We start from the raw sequence: 22259 nt of genomic DNA on the forward strand, positions 1-22259 counted from the left end.
TGAGATCACGCATCAGTCGGGGTTTCAGTCCCTTGATAATTAGGCCATTTTCTCTTTCTGCTTGTCCATTCGACTGCGGGTGAGCGACTGAAGCATAGTCGACTCGTGTGCCATGAGAAGCGCAGAAAGCTCTAAACTCATCAGAATCGAAGTTCGACCCGTTGTCAGTGATGATGCTGTGTGGAACTCCATATCTGAATGTCAATTCTCTAATGAAGCTGACAGCGGTGCTGGTTCAAGATTCTTGATAGGTTTAGCTTCAATCCATTTGGTAAAATTGCCGACTACCACGAGCACATTAGTGAAGCCGCTCCTACCAGTTCTTAGTGGTCCAACCATATCCAATCCCCAAAAAGCAAAGGGCCAGACGAGGGGAATGGTCTTCAGGGCTCACGCTGGCTTGTGAGACATATCAGAGTAAAACTGGCAACCTTCACATCTGTCGACTATATCTTTCGCCATTTCATTTGCTCATGGCCAATAAAATCCGGCTTGGTATGCTTTAGCCACAATGGCCCGAGAGGACGCATGGTGACCACAGGTCCCCGAGTGGATGTCGTTGAGGATCATTCGACCTTCTTCTGGCGTTATGCATTTCTGACTGACCCCAGTCACACTTTCCCTGAACAATTGTCCCCTTATCACAGTAAAGGCTTTGGATCGACGGACGATCTGTCGAGCCTCTTCTTCATCCTCTGGGAGTTCCTTCCTCAGGATGTACGCGATGTAAGGCACTGTCCAGTCAGGAGTGATGACCAGAACCTCCATGATTAGGTCGACCATGGCTGGGACCTCGACTTTAGTCGGATCTATGGCGCTCTTAGGCTGCAGGGGCTCTTCAGTGAAAGGATCTTCCTGAACTGACGGTGTGTGAATGTGTTCCAAAAACACATTGCTGGGAATGGCTTCTCTCTTGGAACCTATCTTCGCCAAATCATCGGTGCTACCTCTTGAGCTTGCGTTAGTTTTCCCCGAAGAGGAGAGGATGATGCAGCAGAGTAGCGTAAGTATTTCCCTCAGTTTTTGAGAACCAAGGTATCAATCCAGTAGGAGGCCACGCTCAAGTCCCACGTACCTGCACAAAATGATAGCTACTCGCAACCAACGCGATTAGGGGTTGTCAATCCCTTCACGGTCACTTACGAGAGTGAGATCTGATAGATAGTATTTTTGGTATTTTTGATATAGAGATGCAAAGTAAAAAGTAAAAGGCAAAGTAAAAAGCAAAGCAAAATTAAAGTGATGGAGATTGATATGATGAGAATAGCCCCGGGGCCATAGGTTTCACTAGTGGCTTCTCTCAAGAGCATAAGTATTCTACGGTGGGTGAACAAATTACTGTTGAGCAATTGACAGAATTGAGCATAGTTATGAGAATATCTAGGCATGATCATGTATATAGGCATCACGTCCGTGACAAGTAGACCGAAATGATTCTGCATCTACTACTATTACTCCACTCATCGACCGCTATCCAGCATGCATGTAGAGTATTAAGTTAAAAGCAGAGTAACGCTTTAAGCAAGATGACATGATGTAGAGAGATAAATTAATGCAATATGAAATAAACCCCATCTTGTTATCCTCGATGGCAATGATACGATACGTGCCTTGCTGCCCCTTCTGTCACTAGGAAAGGACACCGCAAGATCGAACCCAAAGCTAAGCACTTCTCCCATGGCAAGAAAAACCAATCTAGTAGGCCAAACCAAACTGAAAATTCGAAGAGACTTGCAAAGATAACCAATCATACATAAAAGAATTCAGAGAAGATTCAAATATTATTCATAGATAGACTTGATCATAAACCCACAATTCATCGATCTCAACAAACACACTGCAAAAAGAAGATTACATCGAATAGATCTCCACGAGAGAGGGGGAGAACTTTGTATTGAGATCCAAAAAGAGAGAAGAAGCCATCTAGCTACTCACTATGGACCCGAAGGTCTGAGGTAAACTACTCACACTTCATCGGAGAGGCTATGATGATGTAGAAGCCCTCCATGATGACGGCCCTCTCCAGCGGAGCTCCGGAACAGGCCCCAAGATGGGATCTCATGGATACAGAATGTTGCGGTGGTGGAATTAGGTTTTTGGCTCTGTCTCTGTTCGTTTGGGGGTACGTAGGTATATATAGGAGGAAGAAGTATGTCGGTGGAGCTTCGAGGGGCCCACGAGGCAGGGGTGCGCCCTAGGGAGGGCGCCCCCCACCCTCGTGACCGCCTCTCTGATGCCTTGGCGTAGGGTCCAAGTCTCCTGGGTCATATTCGGTGAGAAAATCACGTTCCCGAAAGGTTTATTCCTTTTGGACTCCGTTTGATATTCCGTTTCTTCGAAACACTGAAATAGGCAAAAAAACAGCAATTCTGGGCTGGGCCTCCGGTTAATAGGTTAGTCCCAAAAATAATATAAAAGTGGAAAATAAAGCCCAATATAGTCCAAAACAGTAGATAATATAGCATGGAGCAATCAAAAATTATAGATACGTTGGAGACGTATCATGCATCCCCAAGCTTAATTCTTGCTCGTCCTCGAGTAGGTAAATGATAAAAAAAGAATTTTTGATGCGGAGTGCTACTTGGCATAATTTCAATGCAAATCTTCTTAATTGCGGTATGAATATTCAGATTAGAAAGATTCAAGACAAAAGTTCATATTGACATAGAGAATAATAATACTTCAAGCAAACCAACAAAGCAATTATGTTTTCTCAAAGTAACATGGCCAAAGAAAGTTCATCCCTACAAAATCATATAGTTTAGTCATGCTCCATTTTCGTCACACAAGAATGCTCTCATCATGCACAACCCCGATGACAAGCCAAGCAATTGTTTCATACATTAATAATTTCAAACTCATAAACTTTCACGCAATACATGAGCGTGAGCCATGGATATAGCACTATGGGTGGAATAGAATATAATGATGGGGGTTATGTGGAGAAGACAAAAAAGGAGAAAGTCTCACATCAACGAGGCTAATCAATGGGCTATGGAGATGCCCATCGATTGATGTTAATGCAGGGAGTAGGGATTGCCATGCAACGGATGCACTAGATCTATAAATGTATGAAAGCTCAACAAAAGAAACTAAGTCGGTGTGCATCCAACTTGCTTGCTCACGAAGACCTAGGGCACTTGAGGAGGCCCATTGTTGGAATAGACAAGCCAAGTTCTATAATGAAAAATTCCCACTAGTATATGAAAGTGACAAAACACGAGACTCTCTATCATGAAGATTTTGAAGCACAAGTGTGGAAAACAGGATAGTAGCATTGCCCCTTTTTATTTTTTTTTTATTTTTTTGGGCCTTCTTTTTTTCTTTGGCCTTTCTCTTTTTTGGGACAATGCTCTATTGAATGATGATCATCACACTTCTATTTACAACTCATTGATTACAACTCGATACTAGAACAAAGTATGACTCTATGTGGATGCCTCCGGCGGTGTACCGAGATATGCAATGAATCAAGAGTGACAAGTATGAAAGAATTATGAACGGTGGCTTTGCCACAAATACTATGTCAACTACATGATCATGCTAAGCAATATGACAATGATGAATGTGTCATGATAAACTGGATGGTGGAAAGTTGCATGGCAATATATCTCGGAATGGCTATGGAAATGCCATAATAGGTAGGTATGGTGGCTGTTTTGAGGAAGATATAAGGAGGTTTATGTGTGAAAGAGCGTATCATATCACGGGGTTTGGATGCACCGGCAAAGTTTGCACCAACTCTCGATGTGAGAAAGGGCAATGCACGGTACCGTAGAGGCTAGCAATGATGGAAGGGTGAGAGTGCGTATAATCCATGAACTCAACATTAGTCATAAAGAACTCATATACTTATTGCAAAAATCTACAAGCCATCAAAAACCAAAGCATTCACGCATGCTCCTAGGGGGATAGATTGGTAGGAAAAGACCATCGCTCATCCCCGACCGCCACTCATAAGGAGGACAATCAAATAACACCTCATGTTTCAAATTTGTTACATAACATTTACCATACGTGCATGCTACGGGACTTGCAAACTTTAACTCAAGCACTTCTCAAATTCACAATTACTCTACTAGCATGACTTTGATATTACTACCTCCATATCTCAAAACAATTATCAAGCATCCAACTTTTCTTAGTATTCAACGCACTCAAAAGAAAGTTTCACAAATCTTGAATACCAAGCATGTTATTATTAAGCAAATTACCATGCTATTAAGACTCTCAAAATAATTTAAGTGAAGCATGAGAGATCAAAAGTTTCTTTAAAACAAATGCACCACCGTGCTCTAAAAGATCTAAGTGAAGCACATAGAGCAAGATTATAATGCTCAAAAGATATAAGTGAAGCACATAGAGCAAAACTACATAGCTCAAAAGATATAAGTGAAGCACATAGAGTATTCTATCAAATTCCAATTCATGTATGGATCTCTCAAAAGGTGTGTACAGCAAGGATGATTGTGGCACACTAACAAACAAATACACAAATAATACAAGACGCTCCAAGCAAAACACATATCATGTTGGTGAATAAAAATATAGCTCCAAGTAAATTACCGATGGAAGTGGACGAAAGAGGGGATGCCTTCTGGGGCATCCCCAAGCTTTGACTTTTTGGTGTCCTTGGATTATCTTGGGGGTGCCATGGGCATCCCCAAGCTTAGGCTCTTGCCACTCCTTGTTCCATAATCCATCAAAAGAATTCACCCAAAACTTGAAAACTTCACAACACAAAACTCAATAGAAATCTCATGAGCTCCGTTAGAGAAAGAAAACAAAAGACCACTTCAAGGTACTTTAATGAACTCATTATTTATTTATATTGGTGTTAAACCTACTGTATTCCAACTTCTCTATGGATTATAAACTATTTTACTAGCCATAGATTCATCAAAATAAGCAAACAACACACAAAAAACAGAATCTATCAAAAAACAGAACAGTCTGTAGTAATCTGTAACTAACGCAAACTTCTGGAACCCAAAAAATTCTACCAAAATTATACGGCCTAGAAAATTTGTTTATTGATCAGAATCAATTGGAATCAGTATTTTATCACGTTCTGATGATTTTTAATAATTCGGACACTGAACGCAAAGTTTCTGGAAATTACAGCAAGATCAAATAACTATCATCCCAGAAGATCCAATAGGTCTAACTTGGCACAAACACTAATTTAAACACAAAACCACATCCAAACAGAAGTTAGATGGGTTATTTATTCCCTAACATAAGAAAAACACAAAAAAACTAAAAATAAAATTGGGTTGCCTCCCAACAAGCGCTATCGTTTAACGCCCTTAGCTAGGCATAAAAGCGAGGATAGATCTAGGTATTGCCATCTTTGGCATGCAATCCATAAGTGGCTCTCATGATAGTTTCATAAGGCAATTTTATTTTCTTTCTAGGAAAGTGTTCCATGCCCTTTTTTTAATGGAAATTGAAATCTAATATTCCCTTCCTTCATATCAATAATCGCACCAACCGTTCTAAGGAAAGGTCTACCAAAAATAATAGGGCAAGAAGGATTGCAATCTATATCAAGAACAATGAAATCTACGGGCACATAATTCCTATTTGCAACAATAAGAACATCATTAATCCTTACCATAGGTTTCTTAATAGTAGAATCCGCAAGATACAAGTTTAGAGAGTAATCATCAAGATCGCGGAAATCTAGCAAATCACACAAAGTTTTGGGGAAAGTGGAGACACTAGCACCCAAATCACACAAAGCATAAAACTCATGATCTTTAATTTTAATTTTAATAGTTGGTTCCCACTCATCATAGAGTTTTCTAGGGATAGAAACTTTCAACTCAAGCTTTTCTTCATAAGATTGCATCAAGGCATCAACAATATCTTCGGTAAAGGCTTTCTTTTGACTATAAGCATGTGGAGAATTTAGCACGGATTGCAACAAGGAAATACAATCAATTAAAGAGCAACTTTCATAATTAAATTCCTTGAAATCCAATATAGTGGGTTTAGCAACATCTAGATTTTTATTTCTTTCAATCCCACTTTCATCAATTTCATCATAAAGATCTAAATACTCCGAATTTTTAGAACGCCTTCTAGGTAAAGGAAGATCATATTCAGTTTCATCAAGATTCATATTGCAAAACAAAGATTTGATAGGAGACACATCAATAACTTTTAGATCTTCATCTTGATTTTCATAGGAATTGGAAGAACACGCTTTAATAAAAGCATCTTTGGAAGCACGCATCCTAGCGGTTCTTTCCTTGCACTCATCAATGGAAATTCTCATGGCTTTGAGAGACTCATTGATATCATGCTTAGGAGGAATAGATCTAAGCTTTAAAGAATCAACCTCAAGAGAAATTCTATCAACGTTCCTAGCCAAATCATCAACTTTAAGCAATTTCTCTTCAAGCAAAGCATTAAAATTCTTTTGTGAATTCATAAACTCTTTAACACTATTCTCAAATTCAGAGGGCATCTTATTATAATTTCCATAAGAGTTGTTGTAGGAATTTCCATAATTATTAGAAGGATTACTAGGATATGGCCTAGGATTAAAATTCCCTCTATACGCGTTGTTACCAAAATTATTCCTACCAACAAAATTCACATCCATAGATTCATTGTTATTCTCAATCAAAGTAGACAAAGGCATATCATTAGGATCAGAAGAAACACTCTTAGTAGCAAATAATTTCATAAGTTCATCCATCTTTCCACTCAAAACATTGATTTCTTCTATCGCATGCACTTTTTTATTAGAAGATCTTTCAGTATGCCATTGAGAATAATTAACCATAATATTATCTAGGAGTTTAGTAGCATCTCCTAAAGTGATTTCCATAAAAGTGCCTCCCGCGGCCGAATCTAAAAGATTTCTAGAAGCAAAATTCAATCCGGCATAAAATTTTTGTATAATCATCCACAAATTCAAACCATGAGTAGGGCAATTACGTATCATTAATTTCATTCTCTCCCAAGCTTGTGCAACATGTTCATGATCAAGTTGCTTAAAATTCATAATGTCGTTTCTAAGAGAGATGATCTTAGCGGGAGGAAAATACTTAGAGATAAAAGCATCTTTGCACTTGTTCCAAGAATCAATACTATTTTTAGGCAAAGACGAAAACCAAGCTTTAGCACGATCTCTAAGCAAAAAAGGAAATAGCTTCAATTTAACAACATCATCATCGACATCTTTTTTCTTTTGCATATCACATAAATCAACGAAGCTATTCAGATGAGTAGCGGCATCTTCACTAGGAAGGTTGGCGAATTGATCTTTCATAACAAGATTCAACAAAGCAGTATTGATTTCACAAGATTCAATATTGGCAAGAGGAGCAATCAGAGTGCTAAGGAAATCATTATAATTGGTATTGGTGAAGTCACACAATTTGGTAGTATCTTGAGCCATCGCGACAAACAAGCAATCCAACACACGAGCAAACAAAAGGCAAGCAAGAAAAAGGCAAACGTAGAAAGAGAAGGAGAAGGAGATTGGGAAAGAGAGGGCGAATAAAATGGCAAGGGTGAAGTGGGGAAGAGGAAAACGAGAGGCAAATGGCAACTAATGTAATGCGAGAGATAGGGATTGTGATGGGTACTTGGTATGTTGACTTTTTGCGTAGACTCCCCGGCAACGGCGCCAGAAATTCTTCTTGCTACCTCTTGAGCTTGCGTTGGTTTTCCCCGAAGAGGAGAGGATGATGCGTCAGAGTAGCGTAAGTATTTCCCTCAGTTTTTGAAAACCAAGGTATCAATCCAGTAGGAGGCCACGCTCAAGTCCCTCGTACCTACACAAAACGATAGCTACTCGCAACCAACGCGATTAGGGGTTGTCAATCCCTTCACAGTTACTTATGGGAGTGAGATGTGATAGATAATATTTTTGGTATTTTTGATATAGAGATGCAAAGTAAAAAGTAAAAGGCAAAGTAAAAAGCAAAGAAAAATTAAAGTGATGGAGATTGATATGATGAGAATAGACCCGGGGGCCATAGGTTTCACTAGTGGCTTCTCTCAAGAGCATAAGTATTCTACGGTGGGTGAACAAATTACTGTTGAGCAATTGACAGAATTGAGCATAGTTATGAGAATATCTAGGCATGATCATGTATATAGGCATCACGTCCATGACAAGTAGACCGAAACGATTCTGCATCTACTACTATTACTCCACTCATCGACCGCTATCCAGCATGCATCTAGAGTATTAAGTTAAAAACAGAGTAACGCTTTAAGCAAGATGACATGATGTAGAGAGATAAATTCATGCAATATGAAATAAACCCCATCTTGTTATCCTCGATGGCAATGATACAATACTTGCCTTGCTGCCCCTTCTGTCACTGGGAAAGGACACTGCAAGATCGAACCCAAAGCTAAGCACTTCTCCCATGGCAAGAAAAACCAATCTAGTAGGCCAAACCAAACTGATAATTCGAAGAGACTTGCAAAGATAACCAATCATACATAAAAGAATTCAGAGAAGATTCAAATATTATTCATAGATAGACTTGATCATAAACCCACAATTCATTGATCTCAACAAACACATCGCAAAAAGAAGATTACATCGAATAGATCTCCACGAGAGAGGGGGAGAACTTTGTATTGAGATCCAAAAAGAGAGAAGAAGCCATCTAGCTACTAACTATGGACCCGGAGGTCTGAGGTAAACTACTCACACTTCATCGGAGAGGCTATGATGATGTAGAAGCCCTCCATGATGATGACCCTCTCCGGCGGAGCTCCGGAACAGGCCCCAAGATGGGATCTCGTGGATACAGAAAGTTGCGGCGGTGGAATTAGGTTTTTGGCTCCGTCTCTGTTCGTTTGGGGGTACGTAGGTATATATAGGAGGAAGAAGTACGTCGGTGGAGCTTCGAGGGGCCCATGAGGCAGGGGGCGCGCCCCCCACCCTCGTGACCGCCTCTTTGATGCCTTGGCGTAGGGTCCAAGTCTCCTAGGTCATATTCGGTGAGAAAATCACGTTCCAGAAAGGTTTATTCCGTTTGGACTCCGTTTGATATTCCGTTTCTTCGAAACACTGAAAAAGGCAAAAAACAACAATTCTGGGCTGGTCCTCCGGTTAATAGGTTAGTCCCAAAAATAATATAAAAGTGGAAAATAAAGCCCAATATAGTCCAAAACAGTAGATAATATAGCATGGAGCAATCAAAAATTATAGATACGTTGGAGACGTATCAATCGGCTGCTTGATTTTTCAGTCGGGGTATATGATGAAGCTCTAACCCCTCAAACTTCTTTTCCAATTTTCTCACCGCATTGCAGTAACCAGTCATGGCTGGGCTTCTAATGTCCCACTCTTTCATCACTTGATTGACCACCAAATCTGAGTCGCCATAGACCATGAGGTGACGGACGCCGAGTGAGATGGCCATACGCAACCCATATAAGAGTGCTTCATATTCTGCTTCGTTATTGGAGGAATCAAAGTGAATCTGGAGGACATATCTAAGGTTGTATCCTCGGGGGGATATCAGTACCACCCCAGCACCAGAACCATTCAGCATCTTGGAACCATCAAAGAACATGGTCCAGTGCTCTGAGTGAACTTGAGTCGGCAGTTGCTGTTCGATCCACTCGGCGAGGAAATCTGCTATTGCTTGGGACTTGATAGCTTTCTTTGCCTCAAATTTGATATCTAAGGGAAGGAGTTCAATCGCCCATTTTGCCACTCGACCAGTTGCATCTCTGTTGTGCAGAATCTCTGACAATGGAGCGTCGCTCACGACTGTAATAGAGTGGTCAGAGAAATAGTGTGCAACCTTCCTCGTGGTCATGTAAATCCCATAAACAAGCTTCTGATAGTGTGGATATCTATGCTTTGACAGAGTCAGAACTTTAGAAACATAATAAACTGGGCGTTGAATTTTATAGGCTTTTCCCTCTTCTTCCCGCTCGACCGTAAGTACTGTACTGACGACTTGTCCAGTGGCTGCAATATAAAGCAGTAAAGGCTCTTTGCTGATTGGGGAAGCAAGCACCGGCTGGGTGGAAAGCAGGGCTTTTAGCTCTGCAAATGCTGCATCAGCTTTAGGAGTCCACTCGAACTTATCTGACTTCTTCATCAGTCGGTAGAGAGGCAGTGCCTTCTCACCGAGTCGAGAAATGAATCGACTCAGGGCGGCAAAACAACCAGTAAGCTTCTAGACATCATGCACACGCACACGGTGTTTCATCCGGAGTATGGCACCGACTTTCTCGGGGTTAGCATCGATCCCTCGTTCGGAAACGAGAAAACCGAGTAATTTTCCTCCTGGAACTCCGAATGTGCACTTTGATGGATTAAGCTTGATATCATACCTTCTGAGGTTGGCAAAGCTTTCATCAAGGTCAGCCAGTAGGTCGGAACCTTTACGTGACTTGACCACAATGTCATCCATGTACGCTTCCACATTCCGACTGATTTGAGTGAGCAAACACTTCTGAATCATCCGCATGAATGTGGCTCCAGCGTTCTTCTGGACGAATGGCATAGTGACATAACAGAAGCACCCGAATGGGGTGATGAAAGTTGTTTTAATCTCATCGGGTCCATACAGACGGATCTGATGATACCCGGAATAAGCTTCCAAAAGTACAAACACTCACACCCCGCAGTCCAATCGACTATTTGATCGATGCGAGGGAGAGGAAAGTGATCCTTCGGGCAGGCCTGATTGATATGCTTGAAGTCAATGCACATGTGAAGTGAGTCGTCCTTCTTAGGGACCATGACAACATTAGCTAACCACTCGGAGTGGTAAATCTCTCGAATAAACTTAGCTGCCAAGAGCCGAGCCACTTCTTCACCGATTGCTTTTCTCTTCTGTACGGCGGACCGTCGAAGATGTTCTTTGACCAGTTTCACTTTTGGGTCGACTCGCAAACGATGCTCAGCTAGTCCCTTGGGAGCACCTAGCATGTCAGAGGGTTTCCATGCAAAGATGTCCCAGTTCTCACGGAGGAACTGGGTGAGCGCTTCTTCCTATTTGGAGTCGAGTGTTGTTGAAATGTGGGTCGGAGCAGCATTGGGATCAGTCGGATGAATATGAATCGGTTTCGTTTCACCAGACGACTAAAATGCTGAATCCATGGCAGGCTTCTTAGCTCGCAACAAATCACTCGGATCTGCGTTTTTCTGATACTCCTGCAATTCCACGACGGCCATCTGCGCATCGATGATCTTTGAGCCCTTCTGGAAGCACTCTTCTGCCTTCTTTCTATTGCCGGTGATAGTGATCACACCCTTAGGACCAGGCATCTTCAATTTGAGGTACACATAGCATGGTCGAGCCATAAAGCGTGCATAAGCTGGCCTGCCCAGAATAGCATGATAAGCACTCTGGAAATCCACAACTTCAAATGTCAATTTTTCTTTGCGGTAATTCTTGGAATCACCGAAAACCACGTCAAGAGCAATCTGGCCGAGTGATTCAGCCTTCTTGCCTGGAATGACTCCATGGAAACTCATATTGCTTTCACTTAGTCTGGACATCGGAATGCCCATCCCTTTCAGTGTCTTTGCATACAGAATATTCAGGCCACTGCCACCATCCATCAGAACTTTAGTCAGTCGACTGCCTTCGACAACTAGATCGACCACCAAAGCTTGCCTCCCAGGGGTGGCTATGTGCGCCGGGTGATCGGACTGGTCGAATGTGATAGCAGTCTAAGACCATTTCAAATAACTGGGTGTCGCCGGAGCGACCATGTTCACTTCTCTGTTGATGACTTTTAGTCGACTTTTGCTCTCAACATCAGCAAAAATCATCAGAGTGGAATTGACGTGAGGGTAACCATCATCACTTTCCTCTTTGTCTTCAACTTTGTCTGACTCTTTCTCCTTCTCTTTGGGCTGTTTCTCTCGGAACTGCTGGATTAGGAGCCGACACTGTCGAGTGGTATGCTTTGGGTAAATGATTTTACCCTCTTCATCTTTCTTTGTGTGGATGTGGCATGGCAAATCTAGCACATCATTTCCATCTTGGTCCTTTATTTTCTTAGGGTTCCATGGCCCGTTGGGCTTCCCTTTGTATTTTCCCTGAGTCACGGCTAAGGTTTCTCCAGGAGCAGCTGGCTCGGCTTTGCGCTTCTGCTTCCGACTGGAGTTTCCTCCTCCGGTTTCACGGGCGACTGATTTGTGCTTGCCACTCCGGAGCCGATCCTCCTCCTCACCATTGGCATACTTGGTGGCAATCTCCATCATTCGACTCAGAGACATGTCTCCGGTCCGACCAAACTTCAGATTCAACTCTCGATACTTGACGCCTTCTTTGAAGGCACAAACTGCTTGGTGATCAGACACATTCTCCATCGTATGATGCAGGGTGATCCATCTCTGGATATAGTCCCACTGGTAGAAAAAGGGCCTGTTGTCCCGGTTCGTAAGGGCCTTTTGTCCTGGTTCCTGAACCGGAACTAAAGGGTCGGTTCTAATGCCATGTCCCTTTAGTCCCGGTTCAATCCAGAACCGGGACAGATGGGCCTCCACGTGGCCTGTGCGCGAAGCCCAGGCAGGAGACCCTTTGGTCCTAGTTGGTGGCACCAACCGGGACCAATAGGCATCCACGCGTCAGCATTTTTGTGGCTGGGGTTTTTGTTTTTTTAAAGGAGGGGGGGGGGGTTTGGGGGTTTTGGGGGTTAATTTAGGTGTTTCATATATTGTGTTAGCTAGCTATAATTAATAGAGAGAAGTGTCCTCTCTTATGTCCGTGCTTGGTCGACGCTACGTACTATACATACATATAGAGAGGACTAGACACGCTAGCTAGCTAGTAAGCAAACGAAGGAAACAGAAGATCATCATGAACATATATGCATACAGAGACAAGTGATATCGACCACCTCTCCTTCTCCGAGAGATTGGTCGAACAACAAGTTCTCGTATATCTATCCGACACTACCGGCTACATATATACAATAATTATCTCTTACAAAAATAATCATACGGACTCATGGTCCACATAGTATTCTCCGTCTTCAGCAATCATGTGGTCAAGAAAGAATGCCGCCAATTCCTCTTGAATTGCTCGCATGCGAGCTGGTGCTAGGAGTTCATCCCGCTTCCGAAACATCTAATTTGAAGAAGGGGGGTTAATACATACATATATATATATATATATATATATATATATATGAATGAATGAAAGTCAACACAAATGATGGTAATAAAATAAAATTGTGAATGTTGTTATTTACGTACTTCATATTGTTCGTCAGTGTAGCCCCGCTCACAGGTCGTGTGGCGGATGGACTCGCAAACGTAGTATCCACAGAAATCATTCCCTTGTTTCTGCCACAACCACTTTACAAGAAATAGAGGTCAATCAAACCGATAAGCAAGAATGCCAAATGCTATTGATGAAACTAGCGCTTGAATCAATAGGAGATGCGCAGAACATGCTACTATAGTACTTACTTTTGGGTGTCTAAATTGCAGCTTCTTCGGGAGTCCTGGAGCTTTTTTGGAGAATTTTTTCCAAACCCTGCCAGACAAAGAAAACAATTACTTGATATATCAGGAAATGAACAAAGTTGCTGATATGGTGGATAATGATTGATTTAACTTACTTTCGAGCATTTGAGTCATGTCTGCATAGTCCTGGGGATCTTTTAGTCTTGAGTCTAAGACGGTTACTAGTCCCTGCTCAAGCCTAATCTCTAGGAGAATATAGTGGTAACTGCACACGCATGCATAACTCATCGACTACATTACGATAACCTTGACTAATGTATAAGGAAAGAGTATTATATCTTTGTTTTCATTTATTACCAATGATCGTAGCAAGTTGGCCTCGGTATCTGCGGCATGAAATTTAACCTGAGTTGCATCTATGAGATATGTGTTAATGAACCCAATATCACCAACTTGTCTTTTCTTCAATTCAGCGATCTTCAATCTGCATAATATATTGAGGATGATTATAAATACATGCAATGAAAGAGCTGAGCTATATAGAGAGACTTAATGACAGAAGTAGTACTACTTATAGACAGTAGCAGGCGACCGTTGTTTTATCGAGGGCCAATTGATTGAAAAACTGAAAGAACTCCTCAAATGGAATAGGCAACAGTTCAATTCCAATGATTTCATGCTCCTTTTTAACTTTCACATACAAAGTGCTCCTCCCCCCAGAGTCTCTGCAGATTTATAAGTACCAATCATGCAATCTTCGCATCATCGTTGATAGAGATCTTTCATCTTTGACGAGAGGCTTCCCGTACTCGTATCTTTGTATCTGCACCTCCATGAAATCATAATGTACATCGTCGGGCAGGTAACCGCCAAGATTGCTATAAACGGGCACCATCCTCGGATCATTAGCGACGTTGTCGCTAGGCACCTTGAGCGGGGGGCACGATTGCTTCGCTTGTTCGCCGAGCTGGGCAATTTGTTTCCCAGCTCGTCATTCTTTCAGCCTTTGATCACTGACAGTACTTCCCGACCGCTCCGCTTCGGCAAATTCCTTTCCAATAATGCGCTCATAGTTTCCTTTCGGTGGAGACTTGGGTGGTTTTGTCAGGGCAGCCAGAGTGCGCTTCGCTTTCACCGGATCTACCTTCTCCTCTAGAAGTGGATGTCTCTTTGCTTTCAACCCTTGAAACCAGTCATCCACTTCGGTTCGTGCGATCTCGGCGTTCTCCTCCGGGGTCCTCTCGTATGGTAACTTCTCTGGAGTCTTCAGAGAAGGACCGAATCTGTATGTCCTCCCGCCTCTGGCTGTACTGCTAGACGCCGGCCGAGCAGACGGAGCGGTTGTCTTCGTTACTTGCTTACGAGGCGGAGGAGAAGGACTACAATGCGCCTGAGCAGCCGGAGCGGCGGCAGGTCTCTTCCTCCCTTGCTGACGAGGCAGAGAAGGAGGAGGCTGGCTGCTCGGGCGCGTCGGCGCAGGCGGAGAAGGAGGCGGAGTGCCGCCACGCGCTGGAGAAGGAGCTGGTCGAGTGCCCTGATCGTCACTCGCCGGAGGAGGAGGCGGAGTGCCCTGACTTGCCGGAGGAGGAGGAGGAGGCGGAGGCGTCCAGTTCGGAAGGTTGATGAGCTCCTTCCGCCATAGGCATGGAGTCTTCAGAGCAGACCCCAGCCTAGTCTCCCCTTCACCGGTAGGGTGGTCAAGCTGGAGGTCCTCAAATCCCTCCGTTATTTCATCCACCATCACCCTAGCATATCCTTCTGGAATCGGCCGGCAGTGAAAAGTTGCGCCGGGTTCAGTAGGATAAACAGAGCCAACAGCCGCCTTGACCTTCAAATTCATCCATTGCGTCATAAGGTGGCAATTTTGAGACTCCATGATAGCATCCACGGGATAGCTGGCAGGAGCCGTCAAGGCATGCTCCGGCTGAAGTAGCTCAGTGGAAGCCACACTGCTTCTCCGCTGAGATGGCGGGGCAGCTTCGGCAGTACGTTTGCTGTGATTTGCTTCTCGTTCCTCTATCACTTGTACCCTTTCTTGCAGCGCCTGCATTTGGGTCTGCTGCAATTTTTTCCTCCTCTCCTGGGATTTGTAACCGCCTGCGTCCGGAAACCCAACCTTCCACGGAATGGAGCCTGGCGTGCCTCGTGTCCGTCCAGGGTGCTCAGGATTTCCGAGGGCCATTGTGAGCTCGCCGTTCTCTCTGTCTGGAAAGAACGTCCCTTGCTGCGCTGCTTCGATATACTACTGAAGCTTCCTGACTGGTATGTCCATTTGATCGTTCGTCCAAATGCACTTCCCTGTTACAGGGTCCAAGGTTCCGCCAGCCCTGAAGAACCAAGTCCGGCAACGGTCTGGCCAGTTAATTGTCTCTGGTTCGATCCCTTTATCAACCAGATCATTCTCAGTCTTGGCCCACTTAGGCTGGGCTACGAGGTAGCTACCTGACCCCGTGCGATGGTGATGCTTCTTCTTCGCAGCATTTTGCTTGTTTGTCGCCGACATCTTCTTACTCTTTTCCGATGTCTTGTGGGCCACAAATGCGGGCCAGTGATCTCTGATCTTCTCATATCTGCTCTTGAATTCTGGTGTCTCATTATTTTCGACAAACTTATTTAGCTCTTTCTTCCACCTCCTGAATAGTTCTGCCATTCTCTTAAGAGCAAAAGACTTGATTAATTGCTCTTTAACTGGCTTCTCTAGATCATCCTCTGGCGGTAGGGTGAAATTTGACTTCAGCTTAGTCCAAAGATCATTTTTCTGCATATCATTGATATAAGACACCCCAGGGTCTTCTGTAGCCGGCTTTAACCATTGCTGGATGCTGATCGGGATCTTGTCCCTAACCAAAACCCCGCACTGAGCAATAAATGCACTCTTTGTCCGGAGGGGTTCAATCGGTTGGCCGTCGGGCGCGATTGCTATGATCTCAAACTTTTCATCCGAGCTCAACTTTTTCTTTAGGCCTCGTCTCTTTACCGAAGTTGTGCTCGATCTGGAGGGCTAGAAAAAGAACAAAGACTTAATTAATATGTGTACATACCAAAACAATGAATGCATCAATTAGCTAGTCAGCAGAAGCTTAACTAATATATATACCTGGCCAGACTCGGTTCGGTCACCGGAGACGTCATCACGGTCTCCTTCTTGCACCGGCATTGGGTCACCGGAGCCGTCCTCACGGTCTCCTTCTTGCACCGGCATTAGGTCACCGGAGCCATCATAATCATAGCCAGCTGCTTCCAGACCATCGGTGTCGTTGAGAAACAACGAGCAGATGGCATCACTTCCTCGTGCGATTATGTCCCCCAACAACTCTTCTTGTACTTCGTCTCGGGCGGTGTCCATAGTTTCTACAAATATTGACAACATGGCAATTATTATTCAAACATGACAGATGGATATATTAGTGGAAACGTAGAACTAATATTAATTAGTGGCCTCGACGCTGCTTCTCTAGGGTTTGGGGTGGCCTCGACGCTGCTTCTCTAGGGTTTGGGGTGGCCTCGACGCTGCTTCTCTAGGGTTTGGGGTGGCCTCGACAATGCTTCAAGGATTAAAAAAGAAGAGGAAGATGAAAAAAAAGAGGAGAAGAAAGAATAGAGGAGTAAGAACTCCTCTATTCTTTCTTCTCCTCTTTTTTTATTCTTCTTCCTCTTTTTTTTATCGGGAACGAGGGTCGTCGAGGGTCACCGAGCAGTAGAGGAAACCCTAAATAGAAAGTATTGTCGGTGTGAGATACATGTGGCCGTCGGTGTCGGACACTACATCCACGTCCCACAAGTGAGCCCGCGCCACTTGTGGGACGTGGATGTAGTGTCGGACACCGACGGCCACATGTATCTCACAACGACGATACTTTCTATTTAGGGTTTCCTCTACCGTTCGGCGACCCTGACCCTCGAAGACCCTCGTTCCCGATAAAATAAAGAGGAAGAAGAAGAAAAAAAAGAGAAGAAGAGAAGAAGAAGAAAAAAAGAGGAGAAGAAAGAATAGAGGAGTTCCCGATAAAATATGTCCTCTTCTTTTTTTATCCTCTTCTTCCTCTCATGTTCGACGACCCTCGACCCCTCGGCGACCCTAGACCCCCTCTCGACCCCCTCATGTCGAAGTTATCGGGTAGGGGGTATATCGACAACGACATACCCGATACATACATACATACATACATACATACATACATACATATCACATGCATCCATACATATATGAACAAAATTAATATCTACTAATTAACAACCTAAATAAAAAAACTAATACATATAGGAAGAAGAAAAAAAGAGGAGAAGAAAGAATAGAGGAGAACCTCTATTCTTTCTTCTCCTCTTTTTTTCTTCTTCCTCTTATTTTTTTATCCTTTTCTTCCTCTAATGTTCGACGACCCCCTCTCGACCGTCGACCCCCTCTCGACCCTCATATATAAAACTTTTTCTTCCTTCTATTCCTTCTTCCTAAATATATAAAACTTTTTTTAAAATGAAACTAACCTAAAATGTACTAAATCAGAGAACATATATAGATAAAAATTTTCTAATTAAAAATCTAACTTTTGCATATATGTATTTTTAAAACATCATTACAATTGAAAAAATACATACATACATACAAAAAACATGTAAAAAATACATACATACATATATGAACATACATCAAAAAATACGTATATCTAAAAAAATACATACATACAAATATATATGAAAATCTAAAAACATGTAAAAAATAGCATGCATAATAAAAAAATGCACGGCGGTGGCGGGGGCGGCAGACGTGCGGTGCTCACAGAGGCGGCGACGTTCGGGGCAGGGGACGGCGGCACGGCCACGACGATGGGGCAGGGGCGGTGCTCGTCGGGGCAGGGGACAGCGGCGCGCGGCGACGGTGTCGGCCGAGGGTGCGGGCGACGGTGTCGGGCGAGGGCGCGGGCGACGGCGTCGGGCGACGGCGCGGGCGACGGCGCGGGCGACGGCGACTCGGGGTGCGGGCGACGGCGACGGCTGGGGCGGCGGGCGGCGTTGGGGCAGCCTGGCGGCGTCGATGTGCTCAGCGTCGTCGGGGGGCAACTGCGAGGGAAATGTGAAATTTTCCTAAGTGCTGGCTTATATAGCAAAGGCATTGGTCACGGTTTGTGGCACAAACCGTGACCAATGCCCCCTTTAGTCCCGGTTGGTGCCACCAACCGAGACCAAAGGCCTCTTTTCAGCAGCCCAAAGGGCGGGAAGCGGCGGCCTTTGGTCTCGGTTGGTGGCACGAACTGTGACCAATGGCCCCCTTTAGTCCCGGTTGGTGCCACCAACCGGGACCAAAGGCCTTGTGCGGCTGCTGTGTCGAAAGTTTAGTCCCACCTCGCTAGTTGAGAGGGGTGCGTAGTGGTTTATAAGCCCCACTGCCACACCCCTGTCGAGCTTCTCTCCATTGCAGGCTTACGGGCCTAATTGTCACTGCTATGCCTGTGGGCCTACTAGGCCTCCTGCGGGCCTGAATCCTGGCCCTTTGATGGATTTCTAGTCGTATTCAGGCCGTGAGGGCCCAGTAGGTGGCATTTTTTGTTTTTTTGTTGCTTTATTTATTTTATTTTCTTTTGTTTTTGCTTTATTTTTTTAATTCTTTATGCTTTTAGTTTTAGAAAAATTATAAACTTTTTGTTAATGCCATTAGTTTTCAAATTTGAAAACACTTTTTTGTTTTCTTTGTTGCTTTATTTATTTTATTTTGTTGCTACTTACAACAAAATACTTATTGTTGTTATTTTTTCCAGTTTGTTTTGTTTTGTTTTCTGCATTATTTATTTTCTTTTGTTTTTTGCTTTATTTTTTTATTCTTTTTGCTTTTAGTTTTAGAAAAATTATAAACTTTCTGTTAGTGCCATTTTATTTTGTGATTAACTTTACTATAAAAATAGTTTTTTTCCTGTTTTTTGATTTGTTTTTTGCATTATTTATTTTCTTTTGTTTTTTGCTTTAATTTTTAATTCTGTTTGCTTTTAGGTTAGCAAAATTATAAACTTTCTGTTAGTGCCATTAGTTTTAGAAAAATTATAAACTTTCTGTTAGTGCCATTAGTTTTCAAATTAGAATAGTTAAAATTTGAATTCTTTGAAAATTGTTTGAATCACAAGTTTGTGATTAACTTACTAAAACAATGAGAATAGATGCGCTTATAGAGAAAATTCAACCTAAATTCATAGTAAATTTCTATGAATTTCAGAGAAATTCACTATGAATTTAGGTTAAACTTTTCTCTATTAGGGCATCTATTTTCACTTTGAGAGGAGCTCAACAAGGCAGAGAGGGAAGGGCTTATAAACCGGTGTGAGCCCCCTTCGGTTGGCGAGGTGGGACTAAACTCTGCCTGCAACGAGGACCAACCCTTTAGTCCCGGTTTGTGGCACAAACCGGGACTAATGGTCATGGGCTAGGGGCGAGGAGAAAAATTATAAACTTTTTGTTAGTGCCATTAGTTCTAGAAAGTTGAAAGTTGAAAGTTGGCATGCGCCAGGGACTAATGGTCATGGTATTACGAGGGCCGAACCATAAGACATGAAAGCATTTCAAATGAACTCTGAAAAAGTTGAAAGTTGGCATGGTATCATAATTTCATCCACATAGCATGTGCATGTACAAAACGGACAATGGTAGCATGTTCGTGTGTTACAAAGTTGGCATGGTATCATCATAATAGTTGCGGGAGAAAGTCTTCACGTTTTCTTCGCTTGTGTCATTTGCTTATTGCGCCGTCACCATGGATAATCTTCATTGTTTATCAGGATGCTTGGGTCAGCCTTGACATTGAAGGGAGGAATTTCATGAAACTTTTCATAATCTTCAGACATGTCTGTCTTGCCGTCCACTCCCAGGATGTCCCTTTTTCCTGAAAGAACTATGTGGCGCTTTGGCTCATCGTATGATGTATTCTCTTCCTTATCTTTTCTTTTTCTCGGTTTGGTAGACATGTCCTTCACATAGATAACCTGTGCCACATCATTGGCTAGGACGAACGGTTCGTCAGTGTACCCAAGATTTTTCAGATCCACTGTTGTCATTCCGTACTGTGGGTCTACCTGTACCCCGCCGCCTGACAGATTGACCCATTTGCACTTAAACAAAGGGACCTTAAAATCAGGTCCGTAGTCAAGTTCCCATATGTCCACTATGTAACCATAATATGTGTCCTTTCCGCTCTCGGTTGCTGCATCAAAGCGAACACCGCTGTTTTGGTTGGTGCTCTTTTGATCTTGGGCGATCGTGTAAAATGTGTTCCCATTTATCTCGTATCCTTTGTAAGTTAATACAGTCAAAGATGGTCCCCTGGACAACAAGTACAACTCATCACAAACAGTGTTGTCACCTCTGAGACGTGTTTCCAACCAACTGCTGGAAGTCCTGATGTGTTCACATGTAATCCAGTCATCGCACTGCTCCGGGTGTTTGGAGCGCAGACTGTTCTTGTGTTCATCGACATACGGGGTCACAAAGGTAGAGTTCTGTAGAACTGTGTAGTGTGCTTGAGACCAATAATATCCGTCCCTGCATATTATTGAGTCTCTTCCAAGAGTGCCTTTTCCAGTCAGTCTCCCCTCATACCGCGATTTAGGGAGACCTATCTTCTTAAGGCCAAGAATGAAGTCAACACAAAACCCGATAACATCCTCTGTTTGATGGCCCATGGAGATGCTTCCTTCTGGCCTAGGGCGGTTACGGACATATTTCTTTAGGACTCCCATGAACCTCTCAAAGGGGAACATATTGTGTAGAAATATGGGCCCAGGATGACAATCTCGTCGACTAGATGAACTAGGACGTGCGTCATGATATTGAAGAAGGATGGTGGGAACACCAGCTCAAAACTGACAAGACATTGCGCCACATCACTCCTTAGCCTTGGTACGATTTCTGGATCGATCACCTTCTGAGAGATTGTATTGAGGAATGCACATAGCTTCACAATGGCTAATCGGATGTTTTCTGGTAGAAGCCCCCTCAATGCAACCGGAAGCAGTTGCGTCATAATCACGTGGCAGTCATGAGACTTTAGGTTCTGAAACTTTTTCTCTGGCATATTTATTATTCCCTTTATATTCGACGAGAAGCCAGTCGTGACCTTCATACTGAGCAGGCATTCAAAGAAGATTTCTTTCTCTTCTTTCGTAAGAGCGTAGCTGGCAGGACCTTTATACTGCTTCGGAGGTATGCCGTCTTTTTCGTGCAAACGTTGCAGGTCCTCCCGTGCCTCAGGTGTATCTTTTGTCTTCCCATACACGCCCAAGAAGCCTAGCAGGTTCACGCAAAGGTTCTTCGTCACGTGCATCACGTCGATTCAAGAGCGGACCTCTAGGTCTTTCCTGTAGGGTAGGTCCCAAAATATAGATTTCTTCTTCCACATGGGTGCGTGTCCCTCAGCGTCATTCAGAACAGCTAGTCCACCGGGACCCTTTCCAAAGATTACGTAGTGTAAATCATTGACCATAGAAAGTACTTGATCACCGGTACGCATGGCGGGCTTCTTCCGGTGATCTGCCTCGCCTTTGACATGCTTGCCTTTCTTTCGACATTGATGGTTGGTCGGAAAAAATCAACGATGGCCCAGGTACACATTCTTCCTGCATTTGTCCAGGTATGTACTTTCAGTGTCACCTAAACAGTGCGTGCATGTGTGGTATCCTTTGTTTGTCTCTCCTGAAAGGTTACTGAGAGCGGGCCAATCGTTGATGGTCACGAACAGCAACGCCTTAAGGTTAAATTCCTCCTGTCTGTGCTCATCCCACGTACGTACACCGTTTCCATTCCACAGCTGTAAAAGTTCTTCAACTAATGGCCTTAGGTACACATCAATTTTGTTGCC

Source organism: Triticum aestivum, chromosome 1A (assembly GCF_018294505.1).
Source record: "Triticum aestivum cultivar Chinese Spring chromosome 1A, IWGSC CS RefSeq v2.1, whole genome shotgun sequence".
Taxonomy (NCBI): domain Eukaryota; kingdom Viridiplantae; phylum Streptophyta; class Magnoliopsida; order Poales; family Poaceae; genus Triticum; species Triticum aestivum.